We start from the raw sequence: 21,642 nt of genomic DNA, 5'->3' as shown, positions 1-21,642 counted from the left end.
CACACCCAGACACCATCAGCCAAGACAGCACAGCCCACCATGACATGGTGACACCCCCGAGATACCTCAACAGCTATGTTATAAAGAATACTGTTCCTGGGGCTGGAGAGCTGGCTCAGAGGTTAAGAGCCCTTACTGCTCTTACAGAGGACCTGGGTTTGATTCCCAGCACCCACACGGTTGCTTACAGCTACCCAGAACTCCAGTTTCAGGGGATCGGATGCCTTCTTCCAATCTCTGCAAGCTCCTGCATGCATACGGTGCACACAGATTCACTAAGACATCCTCACATATGCATACACACTTTTTGTTTTTTGTTTTTTGTTTTTTTTGAGACATGGTTTCTCTGTATAGCCCTGGCTGTCCTGGAACTCACTTTGTAGACCAGGCTGGCCTCGAACTCAGAAATCCGCCTGCCTCTGCCTCCCGAGTGCTGGGATTAAAGGCGTGAGCCATCACGCCCAGCTGCATACACACTTTTTAAAAAGGGATTATTCTCTGCCTGGCCAGCGAGACAGCTTAGTGTGTAAAGCATTGGCACCCCACACCCCCCCTCCACTCACACATTTTTAAAAGAATACTATTCCCCTGGCCCAACAGTAAGGAACCATAGCATCCGTCTCTGATGCCGAGGCTGTATGTAACCCTCAACAATCTGGCCCCTAGGCTCAGCACACGCTCCCTGACAGACCTCATCAGTCAGTCTTGACCCCGTCAATCTAGCACTCCAGGCTGTGCAGGGCACTGACCACCCTGCTCCTGCCCCGAGGCCCAGCGTTTCCACTCGACCCTGTGGACCTCTCCCAGGGGAGCAGAAGGGTGGTGGCCTGGATGCCTCCCTCCTCTTGTCTCTGCAGCCACCAGTGAAATGAACACCAGCTGTTTAGGTTAGGCAGGCGCAGAGCCGGAAGGGCCCACGTGGCAGGAACATCCACCAGCTCTGCCTCCAGACAATGCAGGGTTCCCCCAGCCCCAGAACCCAGGTTTCATGGGGTCCCATGATGTCCTCCCCCTTCCTGCCCACAACAGAAAGGACCAAGAGCTGGCCCAACCCCTAGTGACAGCTCCAGGGCCATAGGTCCTGCACTCCCCATACCCCCCACCCCGTTTCCAACCTTCTCCAAATACAAACAACCCCCATCCCCAACCCTATATAGTACTAGACTTCCTTGAGAAGACTAGAGGCTAGAATGGGAGCTGCTCATAGAAGAACTCAAGTCAGTGAAATGCCACCAGAATGCACATTTTAAAGATCAGGTGTGGGGAGTGAGAGCCTAGAACATGTTGTCTAAGCAACCTAGCCTCTTGGCATTCCAGGCCAGTGAGACCCTCACTCAAAAACAACTGAAGTCAACTTTGAATGTTCATCACACACGGGCACATGCTCTCTCTCTCTCTCTCTCTCTCTCTCTCTCTCTCTCTCTCTCTCACACACACACACACACACACACACACACACACACAGGTTTTGTCACTATGTCTCCTAAGGAATTAGTATATGACTCCCAAGCTTCCCCTTGGGAACGTGTGAGTTTCTTGGGCTTCTTTACAGAGCACAGTGAGGAGTTGCCCGCAGGAGCATGAAGTGTCCCCAAAGTCACCACACTAGGAAGGTTTCACCCAGAATAAATGATGGAGCCCCCCGTAGCCACATAGATGGTGCCCCCTCGGTTAAATTTCACCAGCCTGTATATACACTAACCTCTCCAGACACCCCCAAGAGCAACTAGGGCAGAATTGCTTACAAATGGCTGGGAGGAGTGGCCAGAATCTCAGGTGAGGCACCAAAGGCTCCTCCCACCCCCAGCCTTGCTCTAGCTTCCTCCTATAGCCCACAGGCCCACTCCTAACACAAGGCAAGACTGCATTGTGTTGATTCAACAGCTGTGGAGGGGAGAGGCAACTGGTGCCTGGCTCCCCAGACTGGAGTACTCCTGTGGGGACCCCTTTCCTTCTGGGGGATAAAGAAGGGAACAAGGCCCCGAGCCAATCATAAACTACAATCACCCCCACCCCTCACCATCCCTGCCCCTACCTGGTCCCACCCCAACCCCCTCCCACATTCTCAGAGGATGGCGAAGGAGCCTTGGTCTCTGCCTGCGCATTCTGCCAACAGTCCACATTTCTGTGCTAGTTTTGAACGCTGGCACAAAGCAAAATGAGCTGAACCAACTGCACCCACAGGCCTCAGCCACATACAGTCTCAAGGGCCCTAGGTCCTTAGCTATCTATACAGTGTGCGTGCACAGCGGGAGAGCCTACCTTGGCTCAGAACCATCCCCGGATAAGCGCCTGTCCTCCTCAGGAGAAGTATCGGGTCCCAAGCCAGGCTCTCCCCAGCCTTCCTGGATCCCACGCTACCCACATGCTTCTTTGCCACACCACAGGCCACAGGCTTCAGGGAGGGTGTTCAAAACTAGACATGGCCGCTCACAGTACCACCACAACCTCACTAACTTCTAACAGCATGGCTGCGGGCTTCTAACTGTGGGAATGGAGCCTAGAGGATGGGCTTCAGGAGCAGGGAGGCATGGCCTTCAATCCCACCCAGCCCAAGACACCCCACTTTCTTCAAGGGTTATGCAGTGGTTCTGAAAACTGCCCCCCACAAAAAGACCTGTATAAGTGCTAACCCCGCTTGTGGGAAACGAGTCTCACGACGATAATCAAGATACGAATACTTCTGATTTGGGACGGACACCAAGCAGTGTCCTTGAATGAGAAATGTGTAAGATTACCAGAGAGCTAGAAGCCAGAGGCCATCTGAGTGTCTCCGGCCACAGCTGGGGCTGGCAGGAAGTAGCCTCCCCTTTAGGGTGTCTGGATAGAGGGCAGCTTTACTGACACCTAGAATTTAAACTCCAGAACTGAGAGAGAATGGATGTGTCTACCCTGTCACCAATGCTGCAATATAGCAGCCTGGGACAGATGCAGGAGAGGCAGGAGATACAGGAGATGCAGGAGATGCAGGACTCGGAGTGGTGTGAGGTCATCACATCCTCTATGGACCCCAATGGGATGGGACAATGTGCCACACTGCTGTTCAATCGAGGGCATCTGTCGGAGACTCTGACTCGACTACACATCAGATCCTAGTGACTGGCTAGGTAGACATGGCAGCCTGGCACAGGTCCCCAGTGAGCACCCCAAACCATGGTCTATTACATACCGAACATATAAGTCTCCACATCGCCCCTGGGAGCTAAAACAGTGCCACCAGCCTTTACAGCAGGGGGCTATCACTCTGCCCCCCTTTATTTTTTAATCCAAAATGCCATGGAGGACTGACCCACCCCTACCCAAGCCAGACTCAAGTCTCACTTACTTCTCTGAGCCCCTCAGCCTCCACCCTCCTAACTGGAAACAAAGGCTCTTGAGGAATCTTGTGCTCCTGGCCCACTTCTGGGATTTGCATCCCAAGGAAATAATCAGAAGATTTATGTAGGAGGGCATCTATATCCGCAGGAACATGGCAAACTCTGAAAACGGTTCGGATTTACAGGCCAGAGTCTCATAAATAGGAATCACATTGTGGAAGATGAGAAATGCTGAGAACATTTAGTAAAGATAGCAGGATACAAGCCGCACACACAGGGTCCTAACTGCTCATCATGGGCACAAGCACAGTTTGCTGGCACACGGGCACTTGCGCCTCTCAGGAATGACTCTTTAGATGGATGGCAGTGGATGCTCTTCAATCAACTCCTCCTGACCCGGCCTAATGCATCGGTGACCAATGTGGGTCACTAAGACTTCCAGGACCCTAGACTGAGAAGATGAGAGTGAGAGCCGTTGCCTCAAGCATAGCACGAGTGAGAAGGTGAGTTCTCCCATCCGGCCCCCAGCCCAGCAGGGGAAAGCTCTTGCTTGGTATGCATGAGGACTCAAGTTATAATCCCCAGAAACCGTGTGAAAGCCAGGTGTGGTGGCCGGCATCTCTAACTCTAGTACTGGTGTGCAGACACAGGAGGATGGAGCCTTTGGCCAGCCAGTCTAGCTGAACCGGCAAACTCCAGGTTCAGTGAGAGAACCTGTCTCAAAAGAGAAATAAGGGACACAATTAAGAGGAACACAGGCCCCCATGTGTGACGTCACGTGGGTGACGCTATCAAAGCCGCGCCTTGCTAGGGAAGCTCTGGTGGTTCCCGGAGGACTTTGCAAGAGAACACGCACCTCCCAGCTCACTCCTTTCCAAAGCACAAGTCATGCTCTCCTTGTCCCTCCAGCACCTTGCCTCAGCCGCTAGACACAAAAAGGCCAGCAGCCTCCTTCCAGCTGTAAACCCTCCTTCCCCCAGAACCCGTGGGGGGCCCAAGCCCGAGCAGCCTTGGTCTGGGCCTGTTTAAGGAGGAATGTAGCAAGCACAAGGAGCCATTGTTAAGACTCCTGCTCTGACTGCAGGCTTTGGGAACCTCTGAACCTCTCCCGGCTCCTGAAACCGGATCGAACACTTCCTGGTGCACAGATTGTGCTGGGCCTGCTCTGGGAGGGGAGACCAGGGAAAAGCTGCACAGCCCTGGCCCGGCCTGAGACCACTATCCTGCAAGGAAGTGGAAAGTCCGAGGCCAACACAGCACGGTGCACAGCCCCACAGGAGGGAACAGCATGGAACTCAGGCTCTGAGTTACCCAGGTCAGACTTCTCCCCAGGAGCTGCAGCATACGCCAGCCACGTGGAAGGCAGAGTCCACCACTCAAGGCACACACAGGACAGATGGTGTCACAGAGGAAAGCGCTCCACCCATCGGTAACCATGCACCTGTATCGAGAGGAGCTGGTGGGCAGTGAACCAGAGGGCTCCCCCACCGCAACTGTCCTGCCCTGCTCTCAGGCTCCTTTGAGAACTGGGCCTTAGGCCCAGATCCTTACTCTGGGAAAGAGTGGGGCAGGGCAGCGGGCAAAGCCTTGGCCTTGGCAGAGCTGGGTCTGGCTGCCAGGCCTTCGCCTCCTACTCAGCCCAAACTGGAGGCAGCAACTCCCACCCTGCAGAGACTGGAAATGTAGAGCAAGGGTCCCAGGCCTTCCCTAGCTGACCTCGGGGCATGAGGCCAGTCTGTGAGCCTCATTCAAGGTTGGCAGCTGTAGACGCAAACCAAACAGTGCTGGGGTGACAGTGAGTGTCTGTATCCTGGACCGCCAAACCTCATTGTGTGTGACGGTGGTGTGGTGGCATGGGGGCGACCACACATGTGATGACAGTGGAGGGGATCCAACACTGTGGTTGTCTAATCAACCTTCTGTTGAGTGTCTCCACAGGTGGCCCACCTCTCCCAGGGAGGCTCATGCACCCTGCAGGGCTTTACTTCATCTTAGGTAGCCTGGCTCTGCCTCTGCCTGGGACCAGAAAGAAGCCACATCCTAGCCCTCCCCAAACTGGAATATCAACACTGCAGCTCTCTGAGCATTCCTAGGCAGGACTTCTCTGGGGACCAGTTTGCCGTCCTCGGGGCTCCTCAGGACACACTGGACTCTGTTGCCTTTCATGTCCTTGTCCCCTCTGTCCTATCCCAACACGGGGACCCTAGTGACCATCTCCCCTTGGGTCCCTGTCTCAGGAGCTACTTTTGGAGGCCTGGACTGCTGGGGGGTGGGGTAGGGCAGTAGGTGGGGGTGGGGAGCAGGCTTAGGACAGGAGGAGGATACAGATGGGTGACATGGGGAGGGATGTCCCTTCAGGAAGCAGAACAATCCCAAAGGAAGAACTTAAAATTAGTCCCAGTGAGTGGAGCCTGTACCGGACTTCTGTAAACAGCCATCCCGACCAACAACCAGGAGGTTATTTAACAACAAAGCCAGGCCAAGTCCAAATGAAGACAGGAAGTTCTTCCTCCTAGGACAGTGTCAGCGGGACACCTCAAGCCCACCAGGAGTCTAGGAAGGAAAGTGAGAAAGCAGGGGCTGACACCTCAGGAGAGAGCCCCCCCCCCTGCTGCACTTCCTCAGATCCAAGCCCTGCTGGGCCCAACAGACAGACCCTAGAAGAAAAAGCACCTCTGCCCAGGGCTCCAGCACGGCAGCTAAGGGATCCAGCTACCCTGGGCTTAGCTGTACATGTGGCCCACAGATGGTGGCCGGGGATCATGACACCGAGGTCACTGCCCATAGAGTCCTGTCCCATGATCCTCTCTGCCTGCCTTTGGAAACCCAGCATGAACTATCTGGCATCTCTGGGTGACGAGAAGGCTAGAAGCTTCTATTCACCCAACCCTAAAAAGAGGTACAACCGGTATCCCTGGGAAGTGATTCTGCCAGGAGATTTGGGGTTCCAAGGGCAAAGCCAAAGGAGGCCATTCTGCTAAAGCAAAGGGGTCACTCTGTGCTGTCTCCCCCTCCCCCTCCACCCTTTTCGCTTCCTCTTCTCTCTTGCTTCACTGAGACAGAGGCTCACACTGTATATAGTCCAAGCTGACCTCAAACTCTCAGTGGTCCTCCTGCCTCAGCCCCTCCAGTGTATGTACCACAGAGCCTGGCTCCGTGTGGTACTTTCTGGTGACTTTAGAAAGAGACTTCTTCCTCTGCCAAGGTCATTCTGGGCCCTCAAGTTCCCCTATCACATGCCAAAGGCAGGCTGGGTACACTCTGCAATGATGGTGTTAAGGAGGTCAGAAACACCCCTTCGCTGCTGCCGCTGGGTCTCTGTGATAAGATGAAGAAAAACCAAGAACAAAGGCATGGAGGAGCACGGAGGAGCTGGGCACAGAATCTCAGCCCAGCACACAATACAAGTGCCCGCTCCTCCCAGAAGCAAACCTAGGAGAGCCTGGTCCCTCAAAGCAGGATATGGAATATGGGCAGCCCACGGGCAGGGCAGCTGTGGATGGCGGGTGGTCAAGACCTTGTGCTCAGGGTCCCAGACAACTGGGGTTTTTACTGGCCTGCTAGACAAGTCCTCTACCACTGACTTCTTCCTAGGCAACCTGTCCCCGACTTCACTGTGTTGGTTTCTCCTTGGGAAAATCTACCAAGGTTGAGATGAAGCAAGCGGCACCTGGGTCCAGACAGCAACAGGCTCACCCATCTGGAATCCACTCAGACCCTGTCACAGTGGCTCCCCCAAATCCACCTACCTACTTTGGGTGGCCAGGCACAGTGAGAGAGGCAGTGTCTACCCAGGTGACACATTTATGCACTGGCTCCCACAACCTAGAGCTGTGGCCCTATTTAGGAAGAATTTCTCCAGTTATGATTGAAGTGAGACTCTGAAGGATTGCCCTGGGTTAGAGTGGGTCCCGAACTCGTGACAAATGTCATGGAAGGTGGAGAGAGATAAAACTGATAAAACAGACAGACAGACACGTGAAGGCCGTCACAGATGCGCGTCTGGGATGGGTGTGCAAGCCGAAGATGCCGACAGCCACCAAAGCCAGGAGAGGCACAGGACAGATCATCCCTCCCTCGGGGCCTGGAGAAGGTAGTTACGCCACACACACCTTGAGTTGGAACTGCCGTCCTGCACAGCTCTGAGAGAATCCTTGGAGTGTAAGGGTGGGAAGCCCCACCAAATCTGACATAGCAGCCCCAGAAACCAAGGTCCCCTTCGATCCTGGAGCAGCAGGCTTGGGTAAGGCTCCATAGTGGAGCCTGTGTGAGAGCCTGCACAGCAAGAGCTCTGTCAACATAGAGAAGGGGAGGGAAAGAAAAGGCAAGAGAGTGGAAGAGGAGGAGGGGGAGGGGGAGGGGGAGGGGGAGGAAGAAGAGGAGGGGACTTGTGCCTGCTGTGCCATCCTGTTGGGCTTCATGGCTTTCTGTCTACTCTGAAGCCACCTCTCAGTCCTGGCTCTGAAGTCCGGAGAAGGGACGCTGCCACAAATGGGCTTCCTGCTCCTCCCTCTCTCAGCCCACCACACTCCTATTCAGCTTCGCCTTATCCAGCACTGTGCACATCAGTGAGGCGGAGATGAGGTCCCCTCTTTGTTAAACCGTCCTCATGTGCAGTCTGGAAGCCCCAGCTCACACACACACACAAGAAGAGGACTTCAGGTAGCCTCATACAGGGTCAGGAAGCCTCACTATGCCACAAACCCATCAGACAGGCCTATAAGAAGCCTCTATCCAGACCTGATGGGGACCTGAGCCTCCACCCGCCTCTGTGGGAGACCTGAGCCTACACCCACCTCTGTGGGCCTCCAACTTTCTTCTTCCAAAGCCTGCTGCCCCTCAAGGAGGCTGGCCCAGTGAAGGCCCTCTTTGTGTAAGTTTTAGATTCCTGCCTCCAACCTCCCACCGCGGCCCCCTCCTGCTTGGAGCCCCAGGGTCATTCCACACTAGCCATAAACATTTCAGGAGGCCGACTCCTTTTCTTCTTTGCTAAATTACAGCCATGGGACCTGAACACACCTGGAATCATCAGCTGCTGAAGAAACTGGCCTAAATTGCGAAGACGTTGGGCAGATATGAGGAAGAACTTCCTGGTTTGGGGCGGGAAGGCCACAGGGAAGAGGAGGCTTCTCTCCCTAACGCTGCGCAGAGATGGACCCAGAAGTATTTTGATTTTGTGTTTTGTTTATCAGACAGGGTCTTACATTGCCAGGCTGCCCTCAAACTCACTCTGCAGCTAAGGCTGGCTTTGAATCCATACCTCCTGACTCTACTTCCCAAGCGATCGGAATATGGGCTTGTGCCACCACACACATCCAGACGTGGATACGCAATGGATACAGACTCAGACAGGTCCCTGGGGGAGGGTCTGGATGCTCCTGGCCTTGGGGAGGGGAGGGGATCATGTGAACTTTGAGTCCCCTTAGGGCAAAGGTTCCCAATTAAATGGCAGCTGATGAAGGCAGAGGGGAGGCTGAAGACTTCAATAGAAAAAGAAAAGAAGAAAAAAGAAAAAGAAAAAAAAAAAAAGAAAAGAGCTTAGCCTGCAGCCCTTGTCACCCAGACTGTGAAGGTCAGAAGCCCCAGGCAAGGAGGCAAAGTTTCCTAGTTTTCCCAGTTGGACAGAAAGCCAAGAGTCCAACTTGAGGCCAACACCCAGCACACCCAACTGACCTTCTTGGTTTACCTCCTATCTGCTCCCCACCATCTAACTCGACAGAAGGTCCCCGATTCCCCAAACACGGCTCTCCCATATTCTAAAGCTTCCCATGGGACCCATTTCCCATGATCCTCCAGCTGAAGCCTCCATGAAACCTTGTCAGGCAGCCTGAAAATAGGATACAGACCTGTCTGGGTCCTCCCTCCCCACCCAGCACGGTAAACCTGGGTGCTTTCCTGGGGACCAGGAAGACCCAGAGCTCCTGAGGGAGACGTGGGTGAGTGTCTTCTCAGCACGGAGCAGAGCTGCTAGGCACAGGTCCCTGTCTCAACTATTCTCTCCTCCATCGTAAACCCAGTCATTAGTACATGCATAGTGACCAGTCCTGACCTGCCTGAGTAGATACCCTCCCTTCTCCCTCCACACACCATGGGAAAAATCTCAAAGGCGCTTTAAAAGTGGGAAGAAAAAAATAAAGAAGAAGCTGCATTTAATACCAGGGGCCACTCAGCCCAGTGGGGCCCTCCATTAATCACACGAGCCATCTTGGAGTGCCAGATGGAGCTGTGCTGTGGCCTGAGGCCCAGGCAGATATGAGCTATGGCCTAATTACAGGGCACAGTGACCCCAGGGGGCAGAGTTCAGGCTCCGGTCAGAGCAGCACCCAGGAGCCAGGAGAGGGGTCAGAGGCCAGTTCTTGACAGTCAGACCCAATGTTCACCCAGCTGCCTGGAGGTGGGGACAGAGCCTCAGGGACCACACTGCTCTGCCTGTGCCTGGTCCGCCTTGCTTAGGTTCCACTGAGCCTGAGAATGGCGTTGGCTTATTCTCTGTTTAGCCTCAAAGACTTGGCAAAGGAGGTTCACGGAACACTGTTCTCATAGCTAGACGCTGAGAAAATTCTAGAAGAAGCTGCTGTGGGGAGAGGGAGACTCTCCTGTATGTGACTCCCTGGGGTTCCCCTTTGTCAGCAAAGCAGTTGCTACTCCACGAAGCACCCTTGAACCTAAGCATCTCGGAACCTTGTTCGAGTTGGCCATAGTCTAGGTTCTCCACACTTACCAGCTCCTGGGTGGGGCTGGGACTCAGGAAAGAGAAGAGGAGCTGGGACCAGAGGGGCCTACAGGGAAGCAGCTCTGGGAGAGGGGACAAAGGGGCCTACAAGGGAAGCAGCTCTGGGAGAGGGGACAAAGGGAAGGAAGAGAGAAGGTGGGTTCACCTGGAGAGCATCTTTCCACATGACAGGCGCAGGAGGCGGCTAAAGTCTCTCACCAAATGTCCAGCTCTCAGGTCCACCACAACTGATCCACTACCTTGTTCGCCCACTTCAAGACTTGGACCACATCAGAGCCAGTGATACAGGAAGCAGGGGTATAGGGGACAGAGCCTTGGACCTATTGCTTCTCCCAAAGTGCAGCCCATCAAACAGCCAAGAAACAGGAACTGTGCCATGCTTATCAAACAGACATGGAAGCAAGCAGTCACTCAAGACATACAACCAGGGACATCCAGTTTCTTGATGCCACTACCACCACCGGCACCACCACCACAGTCGGCTATGGCTCAATACATCCCGCAGAGATCAGAATCTTAGGTACCCAGGGAGGCCTTTGCAAGAGCCTTTAGGGATCTCAAGATAATATCATCCTGGGTTTAGAGCAGGAGGACAGAAAAGAAGAATAAGGGCTGCTGAGAGGGCTCCATGGGTAAAGGGGCTTGCTGCTAAGCCTGAGGACCTGAGTTTGATTCCCAGGTCCTGCATGGTAGAGAGAACCAGCTATCACAGGCTTTCCTCTGACACGGCAGAGGCATGTACATGCACACACATGCAAGTACATACAGGAAAGGAACCAAGGGAGAGAGGGCTGGAGGAAGGAGGTGGAGACTGAAGCAAAGGCAGAGGACACGCCTATACAGCAAGGCCATCAGGGCCACCATGACTGGAAGAGGACAGATTTCTGTGACAGGCTTCCCCTCTGAGTGGTGAGGACCCTGCCCCACAGAGCCCTGAAGCTGCACTTGTGGCTTCCAGTGCTGTTTCCGGCCCGGCAGACCCAAGCGCCTGCAATCCCTGCTGCTGACCTTTTCCTAGGCCTCCCGGGACCAATCTGGCCTGGCCTGTGTCTCACGCATTTGTTCTATCCGTCTGCTCAGCCTCAACACTCAATCAGTCCCAGCTCCGCTCCGAGGCTCCCAACTGTATTCCGTCATCCGACACACCGAAGGTTTCAGGAGAATGTCCCTCTGTTGAGACAAGACCTCTCCTCTCCTCACAGGCGGGCACTATGCCCCTAGTGTGGGCGGGAGAGGGACTCATTATCCCTGGCTCCCTAGCAGAGTCTCCCCTCTTCTGTGCAGGCAGCAAAGCACCTCAGCACCTGACCCACCTCTCCCTGTTGCACCTCACCCAGGCCTCAAGCACAGCACAGAGGGCCCCTTGAGCTGTTTACACTAATAACAGAAACACTGAAGAGCTGTTTACAGTAAATACTAACCTTAGGTGCCAGAGAGGCATCTGGCTGAGCCAGGACCTCCAGTCCACAGCCCAGAGCCCAGCAGTTTAGCCCCTGACCTCTGACCTGTCAGGCACCGAGCAGCTGGGGACCTGGGGATGTGAGACATCAAGAAGCCTCCTGCCTTGGAGTCTCTGCCTCAGCAGGGACCAGGCCCACCAGCCTGAAGCCCCCCACCCCCACCCCCAAGGGGGTGTTGGGGAGGTGTGGAGACAGGAAGGAAGACTGGAGGATGGGTGTACTGTTTGTGGAGTTCCTTGTGGTCCCAGGCCTGCTGGCCCATTCTTTTCTCAGCTAAAAACCTGAAGTTTCAGCCTCATTCTCCCTCTGCCATCTGTGAACTGCCCAGAGCTGGTGTGTGTGTGTGTGTGTGTGTGTGTGGTGTGGTGTGTGTTTGTGTGTCTATGCGTATGATGTGTGTCTGTCTGTGTGGTACGTGTGTGTGTTTGTGTCTGTCTCTCTGTTTGTGTGGTGTGTGTGTGTGTGTGTGCATGTGTGTGCTGTATCTGTATGTGTGTGTTGTATGTGATATGTGTGTCTGTCTGTGTGATATTTGTGTCTATCTGTGTGTCTCTGTATGTGTGTGTGGTGTGTGTCTGTCTGTGTGTGTGGTGTGTGTGTGACATACATGTGGTATGTTCTGTCTCTCTGTGTATGTGGTGTGTGTGTGTGTGTGGTACCTGTGTCTGTCTGTCTGTGTGTCTCTGTATGGTATGTGTATGTGTGTGTGACATACAAGTGGCATGTTCTTGTTTCTCTGTGTATGTGGTGTGTGTGTATCTATGTCTGTGTCTATCTGTCTGTGTCTCTCTGTGTTTATGGTATATGTTTGGTGTGTTGTGAATGTGTGGTCTGTGGTGTGTGTGTGTGTGTGTGTAATAAAGATATGATCAAGAAATGACCAAAACCATCTACATTCCACCCTGGTCCAGGCACGTGGCCCCTCTGGCCTAGTTCCTGCAAAGGAAAGGCCCTTCCATTTCCTAGCAGAACACAAATATCTACAACCAGCTCAGGCGGCTTCTTGCTCCTGAACTAACCTGGTCCAGCAACTGTGGAGTTCAACACAGGCTCAGCAGGGATGGAAAGGGAGGGTCAGCCCTGCACACTCTCTCAGTCCAAAATGGAAGACGTTAACTCTGACCACATTCCTTGTGGTGCAAACTATGCCTGCAGAGGTGACTCCCAGCAGCCCTCACTGCTGGACAAAGGTGAAGCACACCGTGCTGCACTTAACCCTCACCTGGCAGGATCAGACCTGGCAGGGTCGGGCCTGGCACGGTCAGGCCCGTCTCTGGCACCCTGGCTTCGCTACTTGGGACTGGACTCCCTTCTCAGACCTCTGAGCCCTCGATCTCCAAATGGAAAGAGAAGTTTGAGTAAAGCTACTTTTCCTTTTGAAAATTAACTTTAAAAATAACAGTTACGGCCTTTTTCCTGACTATTAACACCATCTAAGCACGAGGCAGAAAATGTGAAAAAAAAAGAAAGAAAGAAATATAATCCCACAAGACAGATAACTTCTGTCAGAATCTTGACAAACATCCTTCCATGCTGCTGTGACAGCATGCATAACAGATCTCACTCCAACAGTGGCACTGCCTTCTGCTTCTCCAGGTAGCAGGGTGACCAAGACTGCCCACATTCCTGAGTCCTTTTTCTTGAATTCTCTAAGTTCTAATCTTCTGATTCTAGATGGGCATTTGGCTGCTCCAACCATTCATCAGAACAGCCCCCAAAACATAAAGCGTAGACCATCAGCCCCAGTCAGAGAAGGGAGGACCTGGACACTCCAGGGTCTTTCTGAGGGGCAGCATTTGGGGACCCCCCTTCTGTGGGTTCACAAGCCTCAGCTTCCTCACCTACCTCCTGTAATCCTATAAGATGTAAACCATGTGGGCCACACTATTCTGGAAACAGCCCTCCCTGAAAGTACCCCAGAGCTGCCAGCCCAGCAGCCCACCCTATCCCAGGCTTCCCAGCAGTCACCCAAGGACAATGTCCAGCTTCAGCTGCCACTGCTCCCAACAGCTAACTCCCCAGGCAACCACAGACTGAAGGACACGCAGGACTAAGCTACCTACGGGGCTGCCAGGGACAAAGGGTGCATATGAGTCACAAGGTCTCCAAAACTGCCCAAGGCTCACAGCCAGAGCCTGAATAGGGAAAAAGAAATTGGCTTCATGTCCCTACTGCAGGAAACTCCTCACAGCGCAGCACACACGCCCATCCTCCAAGCCACTGCCAGCTTCCTCCGGCTGACAGTCACCATCCAGGGAGCAAGAGCCTGGCTAACCCATTGTCCTCTCTGTACTGCTGCCGGCCCAGTATCCCCAAATCTCTCAAGTCAGCATTGGCTGGGTACTTCCCACACACTCTTAATCCTCAGATTCATGCATGTGTGTGTGTGTGTGTGTGTGTGTGTGTGTCACACAGGTGATAAGTTCATAGAAGTAATAAGAGAAACTTGAAATACTTTTTGAAAAAGAAACAAAACAAAAGACATGCCCCCCTTTTCGTTTCCAGATCTTCATTTTTCTGTCTTGTAATAAAGAACACCAGATAGGGGACAATGTGGTCCCTTTAGGCCTAAAGTAGAGCCAGGAAAATATGTCTACTTTCACAGCGGATGGGAAACTGAGTCACAGAAAGGAGGATGTCTTGTCCAGGACTGTGGAGTGGGCTCTGTCCTCATGACCACTGAGGCTTCTGTAAAAAGGCTCCAAACCCCCCTGCTACACAGCTTGATGGGAGACCAGAGCTCCTATTTCACAGATGGAACTCTGGACTGAAGCAGACAGAGGCTGTCACTGTAGACCCTAGGCTTGGGACCCCAGGTACCCCTACTCCCTACTGCCAAACTGACTGAGATTGCCATCACACTCAAGAACCAGGCAGACGAGAAAGGCAAACCAGACACCATGGCAGTGGTGCCTAGCAGGGACTTAGCTTCGACAACCTGGGTCTGCCAGGTAGCACCTGCCCCTGCCCGCAGCTCAACAGCAGGGTTCACCTGACCACCCCAGACAGAAAGCCAAGCTGGATGGGAGGTAGGGCCTGTGAGCTACAGGAGACAGCTGGCAAGGGCTGGGACGTGGGTCAGAGACAAAGAACACACAAGTGGGACAGACAGACAGACAGACACACCCACATGCACGCGTGCACCCCCTCCCAGCCAGCCCCACTCCTGACAGCTGGCTCCAGCACAGCTGTTTGCAGGAGCTTGCCTCTCTCATTTAAATACCAGCAGAGAGGTAAGTAAGAGAGCTGCATGCCCCAGCCTGACCTGATGTCCAAGGACGTGTTCCTCAGGTTAGAGAAGGGTTCCTATCCTGTCCCAAAGCCCAATTTCTCTGACCAGACCTGGCCTTCAAGCTCCACCCTCTGCTGTACCAGGCCTGATGTGTGAAAATGAAAGAGCCAGTCTGCATTCACCTGGTGGCTAGGGGTTTTTTTGTAGTTAAGAAAGAAGGGAAGAAAGAAAAGAAGAAAAGAGAGAGGGGGAGGAAAGGAGAGAGAGGAGGAGGGAGGGAAGGAAGGAGGAAGGGAGAGAGGGAAGAAGGGAGAGACGGAAGGAAGAAAGGGAGGGAGGGAGGGAGGGAGGGAGGGAGGGAGGGAGGAAAGAAGGAAGCAAGCTGGTGGCTTTTCCTGGGATTTCATAGGGAGGGCAGGACTTGAAATTCACCACTGCACACATTCAGCTGCTTGCACTATGGCTGGGACTCCACACAAGGGGCCCCTCCCTCACCTCAGCTCTGTGAGCCTCCTGGTTAGGAGGAAGGGCACAGAGCCTAGATCTCACAAGCAAGCAAAGCGTCCGTCCGTCCGTCCGTCCGTCCCCCCCCCCCCCGTGTTGGTGGAGGTCCCGGGCACCTCTGCACCTCTGCATACACAAGTCTGCAGGAGCCGCAGAGAACTTGGGAGTTTCACTTTGCAATAAAGGAAAAACCCCATAACCCAATTAATTTTCAGAGAAGTCCAGCACTTGACCCATGATAGGGGACAGTGGACAGGGGACAGGGGAGCCAGGGAAACTTGTCCGTTTATACTGCCGATGCTATCTGTCTCTAGGGGACAGAGGGCAGGAGCCTGGCCTTCCCTTCTCAGAGAAGCTGCCCACCCACATGGAAGGTGGGGCAGCGTCCCCCATAGAGACTGCTTCCTGAACCTAGTGGGGTGAGACCCTGTCCTGAGTGTGGAATCCACCAGGATGCTGGCTGCTACAGTCTGGGGCTACTGCAAATGGGGGGAGAGGCCATTGCCCACAGTTGCCCCTGACTGCAGGTCTCTGGGGGCTCAGGCTGAACTTGCATAAGGTAGGACTGACAACTGATCACTCGCCACCAAAAAGAGGTGAAACGGAAACCACCAGCGATGACCTGCACTGACTCCCTCAGCTGCAGTTTCCCATAAGGAGAAGACCACGCCTTGTCCTGGCCTATCTGCAAACACCTGTGAGCTCTTCCTATCCCACCAGGAACTTGTTTAAAAGTCTGATATTTGGTTGTAGAGGTGAGACTTTTGTGAAAAGGGACAGGAAGAAAGCCGGGTCCCACCCAGGCTGCAAAGGACAGCTATTCCCAATCCTCCCCTTATGTGAGTTCAGACTCAGCCTCCAAGAGACCTGTGATCAGGAGCAGATGTGGGGCAGTGATTCCCCCATCCCCATCCCCACCCCCGCCCCCGCCCCCACTTGCAGTCAAAGGAGCAGATGGTCAGAGTTCAAGGTCTCACTGAAACCTCAAGACTCAGTCTTGGAGACACGAGAAGCTGAATGCTATAGGGGCACAGGAATAAGGCTGAACACTTAGGACCACAGCCCTGTAGTTCCTGGATTGTAGGCCAAAGAAGCCAGGGAAGTCTGAGGAGGGAGACTGAGTTAATTCCAGGACCATCGACAGAGAAAAGAGCAAGTGGTGCTGGAGAGATGGCTCAGTGGTTAGAGCACTGGCTGCTCTTGCAGAGGGTTCGGGTTTGGTTCCCAGCACATATGCAGCAGCTTCCCAACTGTCTGTAATTCCAGTACTGGGAGATTTAATGTCCACTTCTGACCTCCTCAAGCATCAGGCATGCACATAGTGCACATAAACAGGCAGGCAAACACCCATACACACAAAATAAAAATAAATCTTTAAGTTTTCCCCTCCCTTCCTGTCGCTCTCCCTTTTATGAAGAAGGGGGCGGGGGGAGAAAGAACACCTTACCTACTTTTGTGCCCCCCCCATGTTCCCCAGAGAGCCAGGGCGCAGGCGGAACTACATGTTTATATTTTCTAGCAGAAACAAGGTCGTTCTGTCTCCTGAAATTCTTGAGAATTAGTGGTACTCTTAAAACATGACAACAAACTTGAAGTTTCTAGAATATCTGTTGGTTCCCGACTGAATGGAGCCTCCGGGTTCTGTCCAGACCAAATTAAACAGCCAAGGCCCAGAAATGCCCTCTGGGTGTCTGGGGTGTCCAGGGCCAACAAGATGACAAATCCTTCAGCATCTAAGACTGTGACTGCAGAGAATTCCATGAGTCTCCAAATTTGGGAAAACAAAACCAAAGAGGGCTTTGGAAAGAGAGCCACCATTCCGCCAACTTTCCCGGGCTTGGTCAAGAGAAACTGCATGAATTCTCAATTCATTTTAGGGAGTGAATTTTCTGTCTGTGACCCCAGCACTCAAGAGGCCGAGGCAGGAGGACTGCAGCGAGGCTGAGCCATACAGGGAGAGAACTCATCTCAACCATGCTATACCCCTTTAAAAAAGATGAACTTGCCTAAAGTTTCCAGCTCTAGATCAGCACCCACCAAGTCCAGGCTGCCCAGTGTCCTTCCTCCAGCCACTGCTCACAGCACAAGGGACAGACCACAAGCAACACTGTCATGGGGGCCTGAGCCCAGAAGAGAGCACCTAGGCCAGTCTGGCAGAGAGGTACACCTCTGTCCTGGGTTTAGGTGTCGACATAGACCCTCTGAGTGGCAGGTTAGCCTCCCTGAGAGACAAAAGTGGGTGGTCACAGGAACAACAGTCAAGGCTCTGGCATGGCCACTTCTGAAATGGAAGGTAGAGAGAGAAAAGGAGACCCCAGCTCTGTCCTCTCGGTACCAGGATGTCAGGCCCTGTCCCTCTGGAGGGGAAAGCAGAGGCCACAAGTCACCAGGTGGGAAACTCCCTGGCTTCTACACCAAGGGTGCACACGTTTGTGCTTCCCTTGGGAATGTCCCTCCTGGCTGGTGGGAGGTGCTTTGAGTTCAGAAGCAGGGGACTCTAAAGCACAGCCAGAACAAGACAAGTGTCCTCTTTGTCCAGGTACCAAGTCCCCCACAGTCCTCACTCCAGGCCCAGAGTCCCCTGGACCTTAAGGATATGGGTGGAGGTGCATAGCTGATAGGTAACGGGACCTAGCAAGCTGATAACATGGAACTTGGGCTTCTTGGCCCTTCTGGTCCCTATGGATGGGACAGTCACAGCTCAGAACTGAGTCTGCACCATGCCACCTGGACAAGAAGGCTGAGGCCACTACGAACCTCTTCTCACCTGGCCTCCCACTTCTCAGGTCTCCAGGCCCGCTTCACACTCCAGGCACGGGGTGCGTACCCTGTGGCTGTCAGCACTTGGTCCTGCAGATGGACATGCCGTGTCCCTCACCTGTGACATTCTGGTGTGAGATACTGGGACAACCTCCCAGTTAGAAGGACCCTGAACCCCATGTCACCCCGAGCTCTATGGGGAATATCAGCCAGAGAGGAGGAGGGACCTCCCCGACCCTGTTTCATCTGAGTATCTGTTAAGGCCTGAGAGATTCCCAGGAGGATTCTGTGGGTACCAAGTCCCTGGGACTTGCCATTATCAATGGCAACCCTGTTATCCAGTCTCGTCCCCACAGTGGGGTCAGATGGGTTCTTGTCTGTGTGACCTTCTAGCACTGAGGATCTGTATGTCTTGTGCAAACATCACTCAGTTCTAACAGCAACCTCCAAACCTCACACAGCCAGTTCTATGCCCGGTGCTAGCTACTACCTATAACTCATAGAGTGCCGTCCGGAACCGGCACGGTGTCATTCACAACCCCACCGAGCGCTGGATGCGAGGGGTGAGTCTCTCAGCTCACTGTGAGCCGCACAGACAGTAGAGTGAGGTCACCCCACCTACTAGGTGCCCAGGGTGATACCCATCACTCCCTGTAAGACCTCTCTCTATACAAACCCTGCCCCCTGCCACCTTCTACCCCACTCCCACACTGCCCCTCCACCAGTGCATCCTTCGAACCCTTCCTGGAATGTCACATGACCCAGGAAGGATTCACGACTGATGCCCCCCCAAAGGGGATGTGCCCCACTTCTTGGTAGATATGTGGTCCAGGTAATCCTCAGTGGGGTGCTTACACACCTACTGTCCCCATCTAATGTCTAGTGAACTTGCTCACATGGGTACAACTGATGGGCGCACCTAGTATACCAAACTGGGGTTACCAAAAACTTTGGGATTATAAAAGAGGCCAGCTCCCGATTTTTTTGTTTGTTTTGTGTTTTGGAGACAGGGTTTCACTGTGTAGCCCTGACTGTCCTGGAACTCACTCTGTAGACCAGGCTGGCCTCAAACTCAGAAATCCACCTGCCTCTGCCTCCCACGTGCTAGGATTAAAAGTGTGAGGCCAGCTACTCTTCACTGCAGGAAGCCCTAGAGTCCTTGAATCCCCCTCAGCAGTGAGGCAATGATTCCCAGGAGCCGGGAGTGTCTGGAAATCTCAGAATTCATCACACAGAAGGCCCAAGGGCATTAATTAAGAGGTCAGATCTACAGCTACCTGCAAGCAACAGGCCTTTCCTCTAGGGAACAAAGTGGCACCTGGGTCCAGCTATCACCACCACCTTGTCCCAGAGGTGTCTACATGACCCCTGATTTCTTGGTCACCTCTCTATCGAGGGGGAAAGGGACCACAGGCTGTCCAGGGCCCAGTGCAGAAGAGCCTCCCTGGGACAGCGGAGAAAAGTCTTGCCACTCAGATTGGAGAGTCTGGGCTTCTGGGCCAGATCTGTTTCAACAAACATCAAGGACTCTCAGGATTGTTCTGGGGGTGTAAAACTGATTACAGCAGATGCTGGTGAGAAGAACAGGCCAGCGGCTGGCACTTGAAGAGGCTTTTGTTACACAAGGACCCAGCTTGTAACTGTGTTTGCGATAACAGATCTGGCCTCCATTCAGGAAGAACATACCATCCAGTTGCCCCACGCTTCTGCTGACCGGAAAAGGAGAGAGAAAGGGGTGACTCCTCCAGCTACCCAGTCACAGACAGTGATGGGTCTCAGAGTCACCTCGTGGGGGAGGGGTGGGTAGTACCGATGACTCAAAACCCTTGATGTTGGGAAGTGGGAAAGTAGGAAATAGTAAAAGACCTTTGGCATCCCTAGGGAATGGGATTGGGGGGGGGGGTGTTCCTTGAAAGGAAACCAAAGATAGATACTGGGACACAAGATGTTCATGTCTTTCAAGGGTCCTGCCACCTCTCAGTCCCCAGGGATGGAAAAACCAAGTCTGAATCCCACCAAGACCTCCAGTTATGATCACAAGTGTGGCCCGTGCTTCAGATGGGGGTGGGGTGGGAGGTGGGGTGGGGGGAGGGGACAGGGTGGGGGATATATGGGGACAGCTGGAATAAAACAGACGGAAAATGAGAGGCGAAATGAGTGTCCAAGACAGTTGCGACCAAGACTGAGACCCGAGCCCAGTTGGCACACCTACTCCAGCACACACAGCTACAGGCTGGATCCACTAGCCCCACAGGCACACAGCACTGACCTGGGAATCCTAACCCGTCATGAATCACTTCCCTCTGCCCTGTAGGGCAGGCTGTTCCTGCCTGGTACAGCTGCTAACGCCAAACCTCCTTGGGGGCAGGCAAGCAGGCTCTCTGCTATATTAAAACAAACAAACAAACAAAACAAACAAAGAAAAAAACAAAACAGAGATACACATGGCTCAGAACTAGCCAGCCATGTGCCAGCCGGAGCTCCCTGGGGGGAGCACCTAGGTCCTTTGTGCTCCATCTCATGAGCCCATCTGTCCAGCCTCACAAAGGGACTATGGGCCCCAGTGGCTGTAGCCAACTTGGCTCTTTTCTCCCTCCTCCAACTATCTGGCAGAGCCACATACACCCCGCAGGAAGCCTGAGCAAAAACTAGGGGCTCCTCCAACTGAGCCTGGCCAAGCTAGCATCAGGGAACACCTGACCCTCTGTGGCTGGACCCCCTCTGAACATTCACTGTAAACTGGTCCCTACATGGCCCAACTTCCTAGCAGTCTCATCCTGAAATCTCAGCTCCTTGCTCTGGACAGAAGGCCCTCTTCTTTCCCTGTCACAATCACAGCTCTCCTTTGCCTCAAGGTCTTGTCTCCCCATTCCCAACTTCTCCCTGCGAGTCTCTTACTACTTTTCCTGCCTGGATTCAGACTGCCAGCTTCTCTCACCCATGCTAGGCTGAGTCATACTCTCTCCACATCCCTTTATCTGCCTAGCTGCCCAACCCCCCACTCCCTTTCTGCACATCAACTCAACTCTGTATTCCTAGGACACTTACTTAGGAGGTCACTTTTCGGGTCGTTTATACAAAGCACAAAGCTTCTCTTGCATAAGTGTACACGTGCGACACACACTCACACACGCACTTTCACTAGTGATAGCCCGGGCTAGTAATCTCTGGGGACTCAAAGCCCTGAACCCATTCCCCATCTGAGCTTTTCGGAGTTCACAGTAGGAAGACTGGCATGCAGGAGGGCAGCATGCTCAGCAGGCCCGGCTTCCTCAAGACTGCCAACCTCTATACCAGGATGCTCTCAATGTGGCCATTGTCTTGAACTAAATTTGAGGGTCAAGAAGCTGGCTTGGGAGGCAGCCCAGTGAGGGCACCACTCAGCGAGTAAGGAGTTACACAGAGAAACCAAAGAGGCAGGGGCAGCTGGCCTCCACAATGCAAAGAGAGCCAGCTTCTGAGACCTTACAACCCCCAAACTTCTCCTCCCCAACAAAACTTCTGCAACATTCTGCAGAAACCCTGTCCCCAACTCCTTGGGGGATGAAAGCAGACACCTGAATGCCCCCTGGGTCCGAGCAGAGAGCAAACACAGAGACCAGAACCCGGAAAAGGTAGTGCCCCCCCCCACCAGGT

At 53.6% G+C, this 21,642-nt stretch overlaps 1 protein-coding gene across 3 annotated transcripts in view; it reads right to left on the bottom strand.

The window, feature by feature from the left end:
• Window positions 1-21,642, bottom strand: part of Septin9 (septin 9) — a 162,665-nt gene that overhangs the window by 72,501 nt on the left and 68,522 nt on the right. The gene's annotated exons all lie outside the window — the stretch shown is intronic.

The sequence above is a fragment of the Mus musculus genome, chromosome 11 (assembly GCF_000001635.26).
Source record: "Mus musculus strain C57BL/6J chromosome 11, GRCm38.p6 C57BL/6J".
NCBI lineage: Eukaryota > Metazoa > Chordata > Mammalia > Rodentia > Muridae > Mus > Mus musculus.
Note: the sequence above shows the minus strand (reverse complement) of the source record. Positions and strands in the feature narration are given on the sequence as shown.